The sequence below is a fragment of the Ictidomys tridecemlineatus genome, chromosome 11, assembly GCF_052094955.1.
Source record: "Ictidomys tridecemlineatus isolate mIctTri1 chromosome 11, mIctTri1.hap1, whole genome shotgun sequence".
NCBI lineage: Eukaryota > Metazoa > Chordata > Mammalia > Rodentia > Sciuridae > Ictidomys > Ictidomys tridecemlineatus.
The window spans coordinates 24,157,627-24,175,256 of record NC_135487.1 but is presented as its reverse complement, the minus strand read 5'-3'; the positions used below and the strand labels follow the sequence as shown (position 1 = coordinate 24,175,256).

General features: G+C 51.4%; 1 long non-coding RNA gene across 1 annotated transcript in view; it reads left to right on the top strand.

Annotated features, from left to right (window-relative positions):
* Nucleotides 1-846: 846 nt before the first annotated feature.
* LOC120890712 (uncharacterized) overlaps nt 847-17,630 on the top strand; it is a 49,232-nt gene continuing 32,448 nt past the window's right edge. The window contains exons 1-2 of the long non-coding RNA XR_005735090.2: nt 847-1,050; nt 8,553-8,723. This is a non-coding gene — a long non-coding RNA (uncharacterized LOC120890712). The remainder of the gene's footprint in view (nt 1,051-8,552; nt 8,724-17,630) is intronic.

Sequence of the window (17,630 nt, the reverse complement as noted above, 5' to 3'; positions counted from 1 at the left end):
GGACTCCATGGTGCCTTTCCACCCTACCGGGTAAGTCCTGCGTATCAACATACCATGCTTCCGCTATGTTCTTTGGACTGAAAGTTGAATCAGTAAGCACCCCTGCACTTAAGGCACTTGGGGGGGGCAGTTAGATTTTCCGTTTTGAGAGCAGTGGACTTATTTTAAAGAACTTGTGATTTTCTAAAGCCACCACGCCCAGCTTTAGAGAGGCCTCATCAGGTCAGGCAGTTTCGTCCCTCATTGGCACCTTTCTGGTCCCCTCTGACATGGTTCTGTTTATCACTGTCTGGAAATCACCTTGTTCGCTAATCTGGCTGGCTGTCTGCCCCAAGAAGAAGGTAAGCTCAAGAGAGGACCCGTCTGTCCCCAGCGGTGACCCCGGGTCCAGCATACAGCCTGCACCCACTGGGCTCCCAGTAAACACCTGGGGAGTGCGTGCCAGCCTGAGTGGGGTGGGGGCCCGCCCTCACTCCAGGCAGGTGTATTTGGGGGGGGCAGGGCATGCAGAGGAGCTGAGGCTATAAGGGGGTTGTTGTCCTGGGATAGTTCCCTGGGACACAGGGGCTTGGGAAGGAGGTCCTGTAGGGAAGAGGAGGGGTGAATGGGGGACGCAGAGGTGGGAATAGGTAACTGGAAACATATTATGCCAGGCGCATAATAGAAGTGTGTTCAGCACCCTTTAGGCTGGACCTGCCGCTGTCATTGCCCACAGAGGCCCTTGTGGTTGGCCTGACACTTGGTGAGACCTTGCTCATCTGCGGGGCTCTTGGGGAGGTGGGTTGCTTCGCTGGCTCACCGCCTGTGCTTCCCCATCCAGCCTCTGGGTGGCAGCAGAGGCCCGGGCTGACGTGCTGCTGGACTCCTGCAGCCTCCGCCATGAGAGCCCAGAGCTTTCTTGCTCCTGCCACCAGAGCTTGCCCCTGCTGGTGGGGCACCCAGGCCAAAGGTTTGGGGTGCTCCACGCTGTGCTTCTGCTCCTGAGTTCTTCTGCCCACTCTCCTCTGACCTTCCCATCATGCCCTTTCCTCCTCTATGTCTTCCTGGAAGGTGAGAGGGGAAAGGGGGGAGTTGGGGTAAGGACACTTGTCCCCCTTTTAAGAGGCACTTGGTCTCTTTCTCAAGGGCAATAGAAACTACCTGGAATGCACGAAGCAGGGAATTGACGATACGAGATTCGTGGTTTTGGAATGGTCTCTTTGGTGACGGGCAGTGGAATGAGCGCGGGGGAGACTGCAGCCAGGAAGCTGGCGCAGTGGCCCAGGGACAGCAGAGGGGAGGGGCAGCAGCTAGGTGTCGGGGCACACACCAGCGAGGCCCCATGGAGGACAGGTGCCATCCTGGGGAGCAGCTGGGCAAGCAGGGGGCTGGTGTCAGCCCTAGAACAAGCCATGGTGGCTGAGGACTCAGGACACAGGGCCCAGGCCGAATGGTCTTTGGTTGCTGGGGTGGCAGCAGGCGAGAGAGGAGGGACCAGTCCTAGACGGACAGGCCTGACAGGAAGGGTGTCAAGGGCCAGGGACCCTTCATGGACTACAGGAGAGGTGATAGCCTTGGACCCAGGTGGCATCTGTGACAGACCTGGGCTGCCAGATGGGCCCTAGATACCTACAAGCTGTTTCCCCATGCCCAGGTGCCCCACAGGTGCTGCCACCAGGCATCACGGGAACCTGCGTGGAAACCCCAGAGGACTGGTTTGGGCTTGGCCTGACCAGAGTTCTATGCTTGGCTACCATGGGCTGATCCAGAGCCTGTGAGCCTTTGCATCTGCTGCCTGCCAGTGCCCGCCCCACCCGGCTCCAGGTCCTCCTCCTGGTGTCAGCCTGGAAGCTGGCTGTGTGATCACAGGTGGCCCCGTGCCCAGAGACTGCAGTTGGGCTGGGTCTAGCAGATCGCTGGCTGCTTCTCAGGGCTCAGAAGAGGGCCTGCTCCTGCTTCTGGCCTCCAGCTCTTGCTGCAGACGATAGGTTCACGATAGGTTCACGGCTGGGCCTCCAGAAGGTCTGTGCGCCTCTCCTTCCTGTGGCTGGGTCTGAAGCATCTCCTGCTGCTCGTCTTTACCTGGCCAACCCCTCCTCATGTCTCCCTCTAAATGTCACTTCCTTGGAAACAGTTTTAATACCCCCATTATTCTTGCTCAACATGCCCTTTGCTTTCCTGTTGTGCATTTCCTGCCTCTTGTTGTTACACCTTTACTGTGTGTGTGCGCGACTGTGTGTCTTTTAATCCCTCGATCCCCTGATTAGATTGGAAGCTCCCTGGAGGTAGGAAGCATGTCTGTTTTCCTCATCATTCCTAGACTCTAGCCCCATGCCCGGGGCACTGGAGGCAATCCAAAAATATCTGTTGAATGAGAGAAGGAAAGGAAGGAAAAGAAGAAAGAATTACAGACACCCCAGGAACATGCTAGGTGGTGGGATGCGTAAAGCCACGGAGGAAACCCGGCGTCTCTCGGGATCATCAATTGTTCGTGATAGTGAGGAATTAGAAAGGTTATAGTCACTTATTAATTGAATATTTTACATTACAAAAGTAATACATGTTCCTTGTCAAAATTCAATCAATAGGCATTATTTTTATATTGAAACAAACCTCCACACATCTTGGGTAGAATGTCAAGTTATCCCGAGGTTAAAGAGAACACACAAGACCTCAAAGCCTGTACGCTCAGGCTCCTGCAGGGGCCAGGCTGCTCCTGTGGGCGAGGCGCTTCCATGAGAGGGTTTGGAAAACTCTTGCCCACCCATGGCTCTGTTTTTGGTGTTGTGGCTGCAAAACCAGGGCACTGGCTGGATTTGGAGAGAAAGCAAGTTCCAGCTTGTCATATGTGACCAGAAGACTGTTGGCTGGACTTTGGGCAGGGTCCAGGGGAGACCCATGCTTTCATGGAGGAGTGTGAGGGAATATCAGGAATCTTTCTGGGGGGATGGGAGAGCTTCCTCCCCAGGGGAGGGGTGCAGTAACAGGCCAGCCATTTCAGAGGGGGCGGAGCTGGCTGCCCAGGACCAGGGTTTCAGAGCTGCACAGAGGAAACAGGGTAGGGGGTGCCTTTAGGTTGGGGGTGGGTGTGCAAGACACAGCCATTCTGGAAGACCCTGGAGAATGGTAGTGTCAGGTGCAAAACGCACACGGAGCCAAATGAGAAGGGTGGACCTGTGGCCTCACAGATCTAGGTTCAAATCCTGACTTTGCTGTTTGAAGTTATGTGACATTGGTGAAATCCTTTCCCTCTCTGAGTGCCAGTTTCTCCATCTGCAAAAGGTGCATCCTGATCACCATCTGTAAAGAGGTTGTCAAGGTTACGTTAGGATTTTGCTCTCTGCTCATCAGAATCCCTAGGGTAGTGTTCGAAGTATCCTGAGGAATCAGGGTCCCTGAGAGTGCATCTCCCTTGCATCCAGGATGGCTTTCCAGTGACCCAGGAGATTCTTGGTGCAGTGGAGGGACAGGCCCCGTGATTGGTAATACATCTGCAGCCTGGTGAAGGACTCCAGCTGAGGAACAGTGTGTGTCCCTGCTAATCCACCACAGCCTCCCCCAGCCTCCTTGGTGCCCATGCTGCCTCAGTGCTTCTCACTGGACTCCTCTCCTAGCCTCCCTGCTCTTGGTATGGGTCCCAGCAGTCAGGGTGAAGTGTGCCCAGGGTGATACAACTGCTTTAGGTCCAGTGGCCTTAGGTGTGACCCACAGGGAGAATGACAGGGATGAAGTCACACCAGAGCCAAGGCAGATCCAGAAAGAGAGACTAAACTAGTGCTTGAACTTGAACTTGATCAGAAGCCCCCAGGGAGAGGGTTTGTTGAAATACAGATCGTGGGCCCCCCAGCCCTGGATGGAGTTTCTGACGCGGGTCTGGGGTGGTGCTGAGAATGTCCATTTGTACCGAATGCCCAGGCCATGCTACCGGCCCCTGGGGTTTACACTCAGAACCACTGGCTGAGAGACAGGCCCAGGAAGAAGGCGGGCAGCAGGCAGGCAGGACCCGAGACAGAAACCCAGATCTGTACCACCTCCATTCACACACGCCCAGGGCCAGGGAGAGAGAGGGAGAGAGAAACAGGCCCAGAAAGAAGACGGCAGGCAAACCCAGAGACATGCCATGAGTCAGGCACAGAGGAGGCAGAGAGCCCAGCTGGGGGGGGCAGGGACCCCAATTACACATCCAGGGAGGAGTCCACTGAAGGCCAGAGACAGTGACACCGCCCAGGTCCCTCAGGCAAGAGGGAGATGACTGACCGAGGAAGCCACCAGAAACACAGAGAAAGAGACAGACGGAGTGGACAGAGAGGCAGGTGGAAATCCAGAGGGAGCAACCAGGAGCCGGTGTGAGGACAGACAGCTCTCCCAGGTGTTCACGCCTGCTCAGCTCTTAGGTAATTCAGGAAGTCTGCCAGCCCTAGAGGATTTGAAATTGGCCCAGAGCGAGTCCTCAGCCCATGTCAAGACCCTGGGAGGTGGTGGTGTGGGACTAGGTTTGCAAGCAATGGCTCATCTTTTCTGGATTTGGCCCAGATGTGACTTTGTTCTTCTGCTCAAAGGTCAGGTCCTGTCACCTCCTCCAGAAAGGTTTCCAGGACTGTTTTACCCATGGGGCCTGGGAATTCTGAGGCTCCAGCTTCTTGGACTTTCTGTGGGTTTCTCAGGGCTTGGCTCTTTGTTTCTGATGTGATTCTGGGTTAATTATGACCCCCTTCTGACCCTCAGTGTCCCCCTAAGGGTAATAATAAGGGTGGGGATGGGTAAAATGGCATCTCAGCCCTCTTCCATCTCAAATCATTTGTTCTACTCTCTCTCTCTCCTTTTGGATGATAATCCCCTGTCCATGAAACTTTCTTGAGTGGAGCCTCTCAATATATATTTATAAAATACACACACGGTCAGACATACAGAAATAGAAATCAAAAAGGACGAGGTAGAAATACAAATAGAAGTTATAACGTATACACACCCTCCTTTGCTGGGAGACCTCTGTCCCAGTTGGTAAGTGCTCTGAACTGTCTCCTGCTTCCTGTATCCCTAACCAGACTTGTTTGACCCTGGGCAACTGCTCTTGGATGATTCCCTAACAACAGCGATAGAATCAGTGCTTGTTATGAACTGGGCCTCGGGCCAAGTGCTTATGTGAATTATCTTTCTCTCTCTCTCTCTCTTTTATTGTACTGAGAATTCAATCCAGGGGTGCTTTACCACGGAGCTAAGTCTCCAGCCCCACTTTTTATTTTTTTTATTTTGAGACAGGGCCTTGTTAAGGTGCTGAGGCTGGCCTTGAATTTTCCATCCTCTTGCCTCAGCTTCCCAAGTTGCTTGGATCACAGGTGTGTGCCACCTCACCCAGCTATGGATGAACTCTTTTAATCCCCTTAACCAGCCTCTGGGGTGGGAACCACACTATCACCTCTACTTTCCAGTTAGGGAGACTGAGGCCCAGAGATGGTGGATAACTTGCCCATTATTACACAGCCCAGAGATGGTGTGGGTAGGATTGAAACTCTGGCCAATCACCAAACTCTAGCCATTTGTTAGAGGGGGAGGAGGGAGTTTCTGCCTCTGAGGCATGCCCGGAACCGAGAGCCCCTGGAAGGTCAAGGTCATGCCCTCTGTGTGCCTTAGAACTATAAATCTGCTCAGGAAACGTCCGGGGCCTGGGCCAGGAGTCAAAGCCCAATTATCTCATTTACTCCTTCCACGATGCTATCAGATGAGGATTACTAGCCTCAAAAAACAAACCAAGGAAGCGGTGCCCTCCCCTGAGACCTGGCTGGACCAGTCTCCCGCCACCCTGGGCTGCGCAGGAAGCTGAAATTTACCCATCAACACATTAAGAGATGCATCAAGTTGCCCTAGAAACTAGATTCTAGTTAAGTGCCTGAAAAGTAATTATAAACTCCAGAATATCTTTCAGCCGAGCAGGTGGCTGGAAAATTAGAAATCTATTTCTGAGACACCTTCTGCTTTCCAGAAAGGCCGAGGTGGCGTCGCAGGCACGGCGAGCGGGGTGGCCTCCGTGGAGCGTGTGCGCATGTCCGTGCGCTCGCGTGCTCCTGGGTGCTGACCGGGTGCGGCGGCAGCCAGGGGCCACAGGGAGGGGACACGCCAGGCTGAGGGTGTAGCTGTCGCGTCTGCCCTTCCCTGGCACTCCGTGCAGCGCGGAGGCGGCAAGTCGCCTCCTCTCCAGTGTCACCCCCCCCATCCCCCCCCCAGAGTCGGGTTGCTAGGACACGGGAGCCAAGGAGATGCCAGTTGATTTACCAAACAATTTTTCTTCCAATTAGGAATAATTAGACAAAGGGAGAAAGTGTGCACTTCCATGGTGGCAGAGACGGGCTGGGAGCTCGGAGACCCCGTGCCGTCGTTGGAGCTTCTCCGCTGGGACTCCGGGGATGTGGGTCCCCCTGGAAGGAGCCCCATTCTGGCACCATGGCACCCAGCTGGGGGAGGGAGGAGGAAGAGAGCTCACATTTGTCAAGTGTCTGCCACATGTCGGGCATCCTGTCTGCTGCTTTGTCGGCACAGTCCTCTTTGGTGCTGCCACAAGCCAGGAAGAGAGACCAGCAATCTAGGGTGGTTCCCTGCACCGCACACAGCGCCCCTGGGCGGCCCTGGACTCCCCTGCGTGTCCAAACGCCTTCCATCTGCCTGGAGTGCTCTCCTCCTCCCCGGGGTATGGCTGGCTCCTTCTCAGGGGTCAGGTGACTCCTCCAGCTTCATCCAAAATATGTCCCCTTCAAAATAGGTGTGCACCCCTGCTCTCCCCGTCAGCCCTTGTGCTTTCTCCCAGGGGGCTCCTTATGGCTCATCTCACTTTGATTATTTCTGTGTTTTCTCCTCTGTCTTCCTTGCTAGAATGTCAGATTCCTGGGGACTGGGGACAGTGTGTGTCTCACTGGTGGCACTCTTCCTAGGACATGAAGTCTCTCAGTGCATATTTGTCGAGTGAATGAATGAATGGGCCCTCTGTTTCATCAAGAGGAAGCTGAAGCCCAGGGAGTCTCAGGTTCTTCCCTGAGGTCTGTGGCTGAGCCATTAGGGCTAGACCTTGGCTCCCAGTTGATGTCCCTCCCAGGCTGGCTTTCTTCCCCCGAGACATGGTGCTGTCTCTGGCCAGCGGCAGCCTTGGGCTCAGAGAGGCCTGCGTAATAGGGAAGGCCACGGGGTCTTCTGCTATCCTCAGGTATCCGAGGGATGGCCATGTAGGCTAGCAGAGCCGGGAGTCCCCCAGCTGGGCTTACATTCCAGGTGGGCCAGTTACTAACTAGCTTTGTGACTCTGGCTGGGCCTCATTGTTCTCATCTGTAATTTGGGGATGACAGGAGTGCCTATTTCATAAGGTTTTTTTGTGAGGATATAAGGAGCTGATACACACGGACTGTTTAAAATGGTGCCCTGCATGTGGGCACCACATTCAATATAAATTATAGAGGAAGCGGGTGTGACAAACTGCTTTGATCCTTCCCACTTGCGCCTGTGACACATCAGAGGCCAGAGTCTGCAGCCCTTTGAGTGCCTGGTATAAATTATTCATCCTGGCATCCGAGGAATCAAACTCTTGGCAGCTCCAGTGTTTGGAAGCTCTAGGAGTTTAGCAGATACGAAAGAGCCTGATTCAGTGCCTGGCCCTTAGTAGGTGTTCCGTGAAATGAGAGCCACTCCTGGGACAGCCAGACTGAATATCGAATTGACTATTGAAACTCTCCACGTGGGGGTGCCATAAGCTCCTCAAATGCAGCAATAAAAATCGCTGTGGAGTGGTATTATGTGCCAGGCACTAAATTATTTATAGATCAATATCGTTCTGCCTTTAGCTATAAGCTCCACGGAGGTAGAGTCGTTTGTTGTCTTTTTCAAGCACATAGTTGGCATTCAATGTACATTTGTTGAATGAATTAATGACCTTATTTAATCTTCCCCACTAACTGTATAAGATAAATATTATTATCCTCATTTTATGAAAACTAAAGGTGAGAAAGGACAAGTTTCTTGCTCAAGGTCACTAGTTAGCAACCGCAGAGTCGATGCCAAGGCCCCTGCTTTTAACAACTTCTTTCCTTTGGTTCCCAAACTCTGCTAGTCTAGAATGGGCCCACCATCTTCTCTTCCCCCTCTCCCTTTCATTACTGTTCCCCCCAAATTGAAAAAATGAGCAACAGAAATCAGACCTTGGGCCTTCTCTTGGCTCCCGTGTCCATCAACGGTCTCGTGGTAATAACCTGCCCCTGCATTTCCCTCTCTCCACACAGTGTCAAGAGCTGTATTTTAAAAGCTGCTATCAGATTATGTCCCTTCCTTGCTCCAGTGGCTTCCCATTACCCTAGAGTAATACCTAAACCCATTAGCATGGCCTACAGGCCCTGCGAGATCCGGAGGCTGCCCTCCTCCCTGGCCCCATCTTCGCTGTCTCCTCTTAGCTCCTTTCTTTCTCTTAGGCAGCCACACTTCTCTCCTCAAGCCCATCAATGTCATTTCCACTTCAGGGCTTTTGCAACTGCAGTGCCTCTGGGTATATATGACGGAAGAAAGATGACCACTGATTATGTGTCCCTCTCCCCACACAGAGAGAGTGTCTACTCATCCACTCCCTTCAATCTGAGCTTTGATTGTACTATGGACCAATCAAATGGGGTAGAAATGATGCCGTGGATTGGCAGTTCTGCTTCCTTCCTGTTGGAACTCAAGATACCATACTCTGAGGAAGCTCAAGCAGCCTCATGGAGGTCCATGTGGAGGTGAGTTGACCTTCCTAACTGACAGATGAGCTTGCAGTTGGCAGGAAGACCAACTAATGGACGGTGTGAGTGGGTACTATCCTACCCTAGTTTAACTATCCCAGCTGATGCCGCATGATGCACAGGTGAAGTGTTCTCAGTGAACTCTGCCCGAACTGTAACATTGGGAGCAAATAATGGCTGTTGTAAGCTGTTGAGTTTTGGGGTGGCTTGTTACGCAGCAACGTTTCAACCATACAGTCCAAGATACACTTCTCTCCGATCTTTGCCTGGATAACTCTTCATTTCTTGGCTACCTCCTCAGGAAGATTTTTTCCCCCATCTAATCACAGGGGCCCCCTTCCTACTGCTATAGTTTTTTCCCATGTCACCTCTCTTATTCCTTTCATGTCATTTTAGCTATTTGAAATTATCCCATCTGTTTAACTCATTTATTTACCGTCTCCTTCCACCAGAATGAGAGCTCGGGGAGCGGGCTTTGCTGCTTCTCTGGGCCCTGGGCAGTACCTGCTCACAGTAGGCCTCCAGGAAGTATCTGTTGTTGAATCGATTGTCCTCATTGCCTATTATGGACCCTTCATTAGTTTCTCATTGGTGTTGCAACCAGTTACCACAAATGTGGTTCAATGCAATAACCAGTGTGTTGTCTTACCGTTCTGCATGTCAGACGTCTGAAATGAGTCAGCAGGCTGTGTTCCTTCCTGACGCTCCAGGAAAGAATCTGTTTCCTTACCTTTTCTAGCTTCTAGAATCTTCCCGCATTCCTTGGATTGTGGTCCAGCATCACTTGGGCCTCTATTTCTGTGCTCTACTCTGGGCATCCTGCCTCCCTCTTACTGGGACGGTTGTGATGACATTGGAGCCCCAGGTGATCCAGGATAACCTTTGCATCTCAAGATCCTTCACTTAATCACATCTGCAGATCTCTTTTGCCTTAGAAGTAAGCATTCATAAGTTCTGGGATTAAAATGTGGATATCTTTGTGTGTGGGGGGTGACTGTTATTCTACCTGTTGTAGACTGCAGACCAACTGTCTGTCTGTCTGTCTCTCTTCTCTTCTTCCTTCCATCCCGTGCCCTTGTGCCCTTGGCTCCCAGGTCTCAAAACCTCCCGGGTCTGCCTCACTGGACCATGGGTTCTCTTCCCTCCTGGCTCTTCACCCTGAAATCGGGGAGGGATAGGGGACTCTAAGACTTAAAAAAAAAAATCATAATCTGGTGTTCTGGCACACGGCATTGTGGTTAAGTGCTGAAAGGCAGGCAGTTTTTGTTAGCTGATCAGTGTTATTTCAGTATTTAAATCAGGGATGTCTGCAGTCCACCCAGGAGTTACACGCTGCATTAAGATTTCCAATTGAACAAAGGTGCACTCGATTAGAAAGAGTTCTGAGGGCCTCCTGGTCCTGAGCGAGACCCTCCGAGGCCTGTCATGCGGTTTTAATTCCCACACCCTGAGTCGTAACGAGGACCAGTGGCTGAGTGTTACCCCCATCCGGGTCACTTTATATTTCCTTGAGAGTCCTTTTGTGTCTTTGATGGAATCTGTCTCAAATTGGAAGGGGGGAGTGGGTGGAAATGGGGGAGGACTTACAGAAAATAGGAAGAAGTTTTGGTAGGTGGACTTAGAAGAGGGGAGGGAGGTTTGGGGAGATTCCCAGACCCAGTTCTCAGCGCTTCTCCAATTTCTTCACCAATTTATTACACAAACGAACATGTGCCAGGTACCGTCCTGAGCACTGCATAACTATAAGCACATTTAAGCCTCAGAACAACCCATTGGAGTAGGTGCTGTCATTATCCCTGCTTCGCACATGTGAGCACAGAGAGGATAAGCAACTCATTCAAGGTCACACAGCTAGTGAGAAGCAGAGCTGGGATTGGACCCAGATCCCATGAATTTTCCACTGCGCCATGCTGCATTTTCCTTGATGGCTGGATTCCCTCCGCTCCCTGCTCCTCTTTCTCCACAGCCAGTTGCCTCCTTTTGGGGTCTGCTCCTTCCTTTCTGATAATATATTTGGGTCAGGACCTTCTTCCCTCTCATCCTACCTGCAGACACTCTAGCCAGAATGAAGTGGCACCCCCTTTCTCCACAGAAAAGACTTACCTGCGTTTCTCCAGAAATCTTCACCATGGCTGATTTTAGGACTGTCAGCAAAAGAGTCTCTGCAAAAGAGTTCCATGTAGATAAACTTCCTATTTTTGTGTCGCCCTGTTTTACTTGGCCACTGGCTGAGACGATACCCGCACTCCAGGTGCTGGACACCCCCTTACTTGTTTTTCACAAACATATCCAGTATAGTAGTTTGTAGAAATGTGCAAACAAGGCCTCTGGCCTTGAGCTGGGCTTCACAGAGATGATTACATTTTTTAAGATAAGGTACCAACTGGGCTCCATGGTAACAGCTGGCAGGGGGAGGAAAGAAAGGGGAGAAGAAGCTCTCCCCTCCTCAGGTGTTGTCCTTGAAGGGTTAACTTGCCCAAAACAGTGAAAGAAAAAGCTGCTGTAAGGTGAACTTCTGCAGACTGTGAACTCCTGAGCCCCTCCCCTTACATGCTGGGTATAAAACTCTGAAACTCCCTGAACTCGGGGTTCAGGGGATTGATTGATTACAGCAAAAGCTGTGCCCTCTGAACCTGGCTGCAGCCCAATAAAACTGTTTCCTGCTGTCTTCCGTGCCTTGCCTCGTCTGTCCTTGCTACAAGAAGAATGGAGGAAGCTCACCATACGTGCTGGCCATGTGCGGGTTCTGTGCTGATCATGGCTTGCTTTTAACAAAATATTAGCATTTTAATATCAACGAAATTAATTACCAAAATGCAACCATTAATTATTTTGCTTAAGAACTGCAGTCACTGGATCAGAAACAGAGCCCAGCTAGTGATTAGGCTATGTGGACAGTGACCCGGGGCTCCCATCTATAAGGACTTTCGGACACCTTTGGAATAAATTTAGAACAAACCGAGGTTTCCATACAAGACTGTGTATAGCGTGTAGAATGTCAATGAGTCTCACTTCTGCTAGGGACGTGACATCCTCGGAGGGAACACTGCACAACAACTTGGACATATATTATTTTACATATTATATTTCACTCTGAAAAGCAGGTCTGTGAAGTATTCATTGTCACGCACATTTTACAGATGAGGAAATTGAGACCTGAGGACACTCGGCAGTCTCTTCAAAGTCACATCTAGTAGGAGGCGGAACGGGTGTGAGGACCTGAGATTACCTGTGTCCAGGATTTGCATTCTCAATGGGAGCTGCTTTGTTGCCTTCAAAGAGATGGATGGAGCTGGGTGCAGTGAGGCATAGCTGTAATCCCAGTGGCTTGGGAGGCTGAGGCAGGAGGATGGCAAGTTTGAGGACAGCCTCTGCAACTTAGCAAGACCCTGTGTCAAAATAAAAATAAAAAATTAAGAAAGGGGCTGGGGAATGTGGCTTAGTGGTTAAACACCCCTGAGTTCAATCCCCAGCACTGAGAGAGAGAGGGGTGGGGGGTGGGGGTGGGGGTGGAGAAATGGATGGAGGTCTGAGGACACAATGAGGATAAGGCTCCTGATATTTCTTCCATTCCCCTTTCCATCTCACGGCGGAAGTGGGATAAAAGGCTCTGCAGTAAGCGGAGGTCTGTGGCCAATAAGGGCCAATAAGGGTCTGTCATAGAGGCACAAGCATCATGATGGGAGAAAGAGGAAGGCAGAGATGACAAGAAGCCTTCAAGAAAGAGGTGGCATTTGAATGGGTCCTCAACATGCCACCTCTTCTCTCCTGACGGCCTGCGCACATGTGAGTTCATTCAGTAACTATTTCCTGAGCTCCTGCTGAGCCAGACACCATGCTGGGCACAGAGGACACAGAGCCAGTAGAAGAGACGTTGCCTTGTCCTCCCCAGGCGACCAACTGGAGCAGTACCATCCCAGAGAACCTTCTGGATGATGGAAATGTCCATGCTGATGAGTAGCCACTGTCCACCTGCAGCTCTTGAGCACTTGGAGTATGGTTAGTGCAACCAGCAGCTGAATTCCTAATTTTATTTCATTCAAATAGTTGCCTGTGGCTAGTGGCCACTCTGGGACACTGCAGGTTTAGAGAGAGAGAAGGAACATAGAGAAGTGCTTCTGGTGATACCTGCGACCCGGGAAACAAGGTGCCGTGGCAGAGAGGAATGGGGAGTGTCCTCTTTAGGTTGGATGATCAGGAAAAGACCTCTCCAAGGAGGTGACATTTCAACCGAGACCTGGAGGAGGAGTGTGGCCATAGCAAGGGTCAGGGGAAGGGCACCAGGCAGGGGTGACAGTGAATGGGTGGAGAGGCCCTGCTGTGGGGAAGGGATGAGTGTGCCTGAGGCGGTGAGAGGGTCCATGTCCTGAGAGAGCTTGGAGTGAGGGGAGGGAGGACATGAGAGGAGGCCAGGGCGAGAGAGGAACAGGGTCTGAGTGTGGAGACTTGGTTGGATAAGGAGGCTACATGTAAAGTGCAGTGGAAGCCATGGAGGGTTCTTTAGCGCTGGCTAAACGTGGAGCACAGATTCTAGGTGGCACAGTGGAAGTGGGGCATGAGGGGCAGTGAGAGCCACATCCAGGTGGCAGATTGTGGCCTGGAGGAGGACGATGGCATGGAGAGGGGAGAAGTGAGTAGGTGGAGATGCACTTTGAAGGCCGTCATGGACGGCTTTACAGACAGACTGGATGTGGGGGCCAAGAGAGACGGTGGAGTCAAGGTGCATGACCTGAGCCAGTGGGCAATGGTGCACTGGTTCTAGAGGAGAGAACATTAAAGGAAAACCAGTGCAGGCTGTTGGATGGGCAGCCAGATGGTTGCTCAAGTCGGGGGGTGGGAGCGGGGGATGCTGGATGTTTATTTGATGATGTTGTGTCTCTGGGCCTTCTGTGAGCACACTCCGGGTGGGCGAGTGTGCACTGAATCTCTGCTTTGGGTAAAGTAAACTGCACACATCTGGTTTGGGAGTGCGGTGTTTGCATATGAATGTCCATATTTTACATCAGTGTATGTGAATGTGTATGCACATCCACGTCGCTGAGGTTGGAATCAGCGTGTGTGAGTGTGTGCATCTGCGTGGGGTGAGGGTGTCTGTCTCTGATCCAGGGTGAGCCTGGGACTGAGTTTATTTCTGTGCCATGTGTCTACAAGTGGAGATAATTGTGTGTGCATGTATGGTATGCAGGGGGAAGGCGTGTGCATACTTATAGGGTAACTTATAGAGTAGGTTTAGTAAGTGCACAGTTTTCTGCACAGGGTGGGGCTGCATGTGCCTGCACATCTCATGTGTGTGCAAGGTGTGTGTTTGCATGCCTACTGGGGCACGTGTGCACGGACAGATCTGTGTGTGTCCATAGGTGGGAGGAGACCATGCCTGTCTTCGCAAAGGTGTGGAGGGAGGGTGTACCAGAGATGGGCGTGTACGGGTGTCTGTGCCCATCTGTGTGCAGGGAACATGCCTGCCTGTGCCCTTTGGGGCTCCTGTGCCTGCAAGTCACAGAGGCAGCAGCTCGCAGAGCGTGTTATGACATGTTTATAGGTCTCTCAACCTTAATGCATTTTAAATTTCCAACCCAGGGCGATCCCAGTGGATTGCACAGTCATTTGTTTCTTGCTCTGATTTAAAAAGAAAGTTTCCAGAGTGAGGTCCCTTCTGCCTCCAGCCTGGCAGTGCCACCTGGTCCTTCAGGATGCAGCTGGGAGGAGGACCCGGATGCGGGTCCCAGAGCAATGTAGGTGGGGGCACTGATAGGGAGGTGGGAGGGGTCTTGGAGTGGGAGGAGGAGGCTGCAGTCATAATGGGAACCGCGAGATAAGGAGAGGTCTCTGGGGCAGTCTGCGGACATGGAGGCCCAGCCTCCTTTGCATACCTTCTTGCTTTCCCGAGGGTTTGCGCTTGGTCTCTGCTTCCCACAATACACACACATCCTGGGAAAATTGACCCTGGGGCCCAAGACAACTCCAGGTACCATGAATGCCTTTCTAAGCTTCTGTGCACCCCTGGGGGCTCCTCACTGAGCCTCTGGCCACCTCAGTGTCCACCACTTCCCTCCTGACCCACTTCAAGATGCTGCCATGGTGTCTCCTCTCCCTGTGGAAGCCTGAAGTGTCCACTGTGCTCTGAGACAGGAGGAGCAACAACCCTTGCTGGACAGCATGTGCTGAGGGCCCCGGGGGTGCGGACTCAGCGGCTTGCATGGACCCCTGGAGGTGGGAGACAGACGAGGCTCCTGGAACTTTAGCTTGTGTATCTGGAGCCCCTTGTACCAGGTCTCGAGCATGAGGCTGCTGGGGTTGCGCTGGGACACCTGGGCATCTCCTCTACCTGATCTCGGACCGTGCTCGGACCTCCGTTCTCCCTTCCTAGGGACCATCTCCCAGGGCCTCCTTTCATTCTCTCTATAGACATGCTGGAGTCCAGGGACACATAAGGACTGGGCTTGGCTGGGACCTCTGCGTCCATCGGTGCTGCCTCCCTGGGGCTCTCGTGCGCTGGCCCTTGGAGTTTTGGTCATAAGAGCTGTTGACCGTAACAGCTGTTTCTAGCCTGGGTTCGGCCTGGGCCAGGAGCTGTGGTTTGGGTCTACATGCTCTGGGGGTCAGGGTGGGTCTCTTTTTTGACTCTTGGGCAGCTGTAGGCTTGAAGGACCCCCCACGCTCAGCTAAGTCACCAATCTGGGTCTCCTTCTCATCCCATTTCATCATGGGGCTTCCAAGATCAGACCTTGTCACCGCCCTTAGACTCATCCCAAGGGGGATCTCCACCATCCACCCAGCAAGCGAGAGGGCTGGAAAATCCCCAGTGAGGATCTGTGGGTGCTCCTTCTGGAAGCTCCAGTCACCTTAAGACCAACTTGGAGACTTATTTTTCTCTTTTAAGAGAACAACTTCATTTTTTTTTGGTAAAAATGCTGTGTCTAGTCATGGTGGAGTGGCAGGATGGCTTCATGGCAGTTGGGCTCCAGAGCCAACGGCCTGGGTTTGGCTTCTGTCATTGCTCTTTGCTGGCTGTGTGACCGTGGGGAGCCGTCTGTCTTGGTAGTCCCACTTACAATGGGTGGTAATGAGAATCTCCACTTCACACGGTCTTCATGAGAACAGGGAATCAACGTAGGTAGGGGATTTGCAACGACCCTCAGCAGTGTAACCAGGGTGTAGGCATCATCATCATTATGACTGTTAAACACTTTCAAACAACACGGAAACAAGCAAAATTCACATCAACGTCTACCACGTAGGGGACCTTCTTTTAGATATCTCTTTTTTGGGCTGAAGTACACATTGCTTTATATAAATGTGATTTATAGTATGCATTGTTCAGATACTTTTTTTTTTTTTTTTTACTTAACCATATGTGTTGGAAATTTTCCACCATCAGTCCGTATAGATCTACTTCCTTCTTTGAAAATTAGTATTAATGAGCTACAATTTATTGGCCTAATCTATCACCATCTTGTGGGCATAAAGACAGTGTTCAATTTTTCACTATGATAAACAACATTATGGGCATCTGCTGTGCATATATTGTCTTGCATTTGGAATATCTCCTTGGGCTAAATTCGAGAAGTGGGAATGCTGGGGCCAAAGAGTCTGCACATTTTACACTTTGATACACATAGCCAAGCTGCCCTTTGGAAAGGTTGCACCAATTTACACTCTCTGTCCTCTGTCAATGACGTCTTCATGTGAACCTTTTTCATTTTGCTTCTGGGTCTCCCATCAGGTCTCCTCTGTGCCCTGAGATGAGGCCACCTGAATGCAGAAGGAAGCTGGGTGAACACATATTTTCTTTATCAATCCATGAGATCATGAGCTGCCGGGCACTTCCTGAGTGTGGCCTCGGAGGTACATGGTGCAGCTGCAGTGGCTTTATTCTGAAGCTGGAAGGGTGGACCATGAAGCATGAGGAAGCCTGTTGAAAAGTGACTTTGATGAATGTTAAGCGTTGTTCTCTCCAGGCTGCAGATTGAAGCAGCCAGGTTGATTTTACTGGATTTTGTGTGCAAGTAGAAGCTGCGAGTGACAGATTGCCCTTTTCAAAGATGGCGGCAACATCCCCTTCAGAGATGGTCCCATCCCCATGCATGTGTGCAATGCGATCTCTCTGGGCCCCGCCAGGAGGTGGAGTCTGATCCCCTTCCTCTTGAATTGGGGTAGCTTCTTGGACCAATAGACTCTGATGGCAGTGATGCTCTTCCCTAATTCTTGAATCCCACCTTTGACAGCAAAACAAAATTGTGTGTAATTTGTTGCACCACCAGAATAACTGGAACATTTAGCTACTGCTTACTGGGGAAGGCAGTCCAGTGGCTGCAGCCGTTGTCATTCTTTGGGTACCTGAGAATCCACTGGTGCTCTCCTTAATGATGCAGATTCCCAGGCCCCACCTCCAGAAGATCTGGTTCCTAGTATAGGGCTGGGGAATCTGCATCTTAAAGTGAAAACTTCGGGAAATTCTGACCATAGTTGCTATCGAATCTGAACGTTTGGTGAGTCATGTAAGAGAAAAGACTGTGGAGTCAGAAAGACCTAGATTTGAATTTTCATCCAGCGACTACCCTTTCTCTGCCTTTCATTCCTTATCTGTGAAGGGCAGGCAACCACAGTTCCTACTTCCTGGTGGCACTGAGGGGGTTAAGTGAAATAATGCCTGTAGTGCTTGGCAAAATCCTGACAAAGAGTATGGAAGAATCGGTGACTTCCATCATGGACCCATGTTGTGTTTCCCTGTCTTTAACCAGAACAGGGTCCATAGTTTTAATCAGATTCTCCAAGGGTCCTTTACCTTAAGATGTCGGAGCATGCTCGAGAGAACGTGTTTGCTGTTCCATCCAGGCCCAGGGTCCCTTTTCCTCTTAGCAGGAGCCTCCTGACCACACCCAAACGGCTCCTCATTCCGTAGCA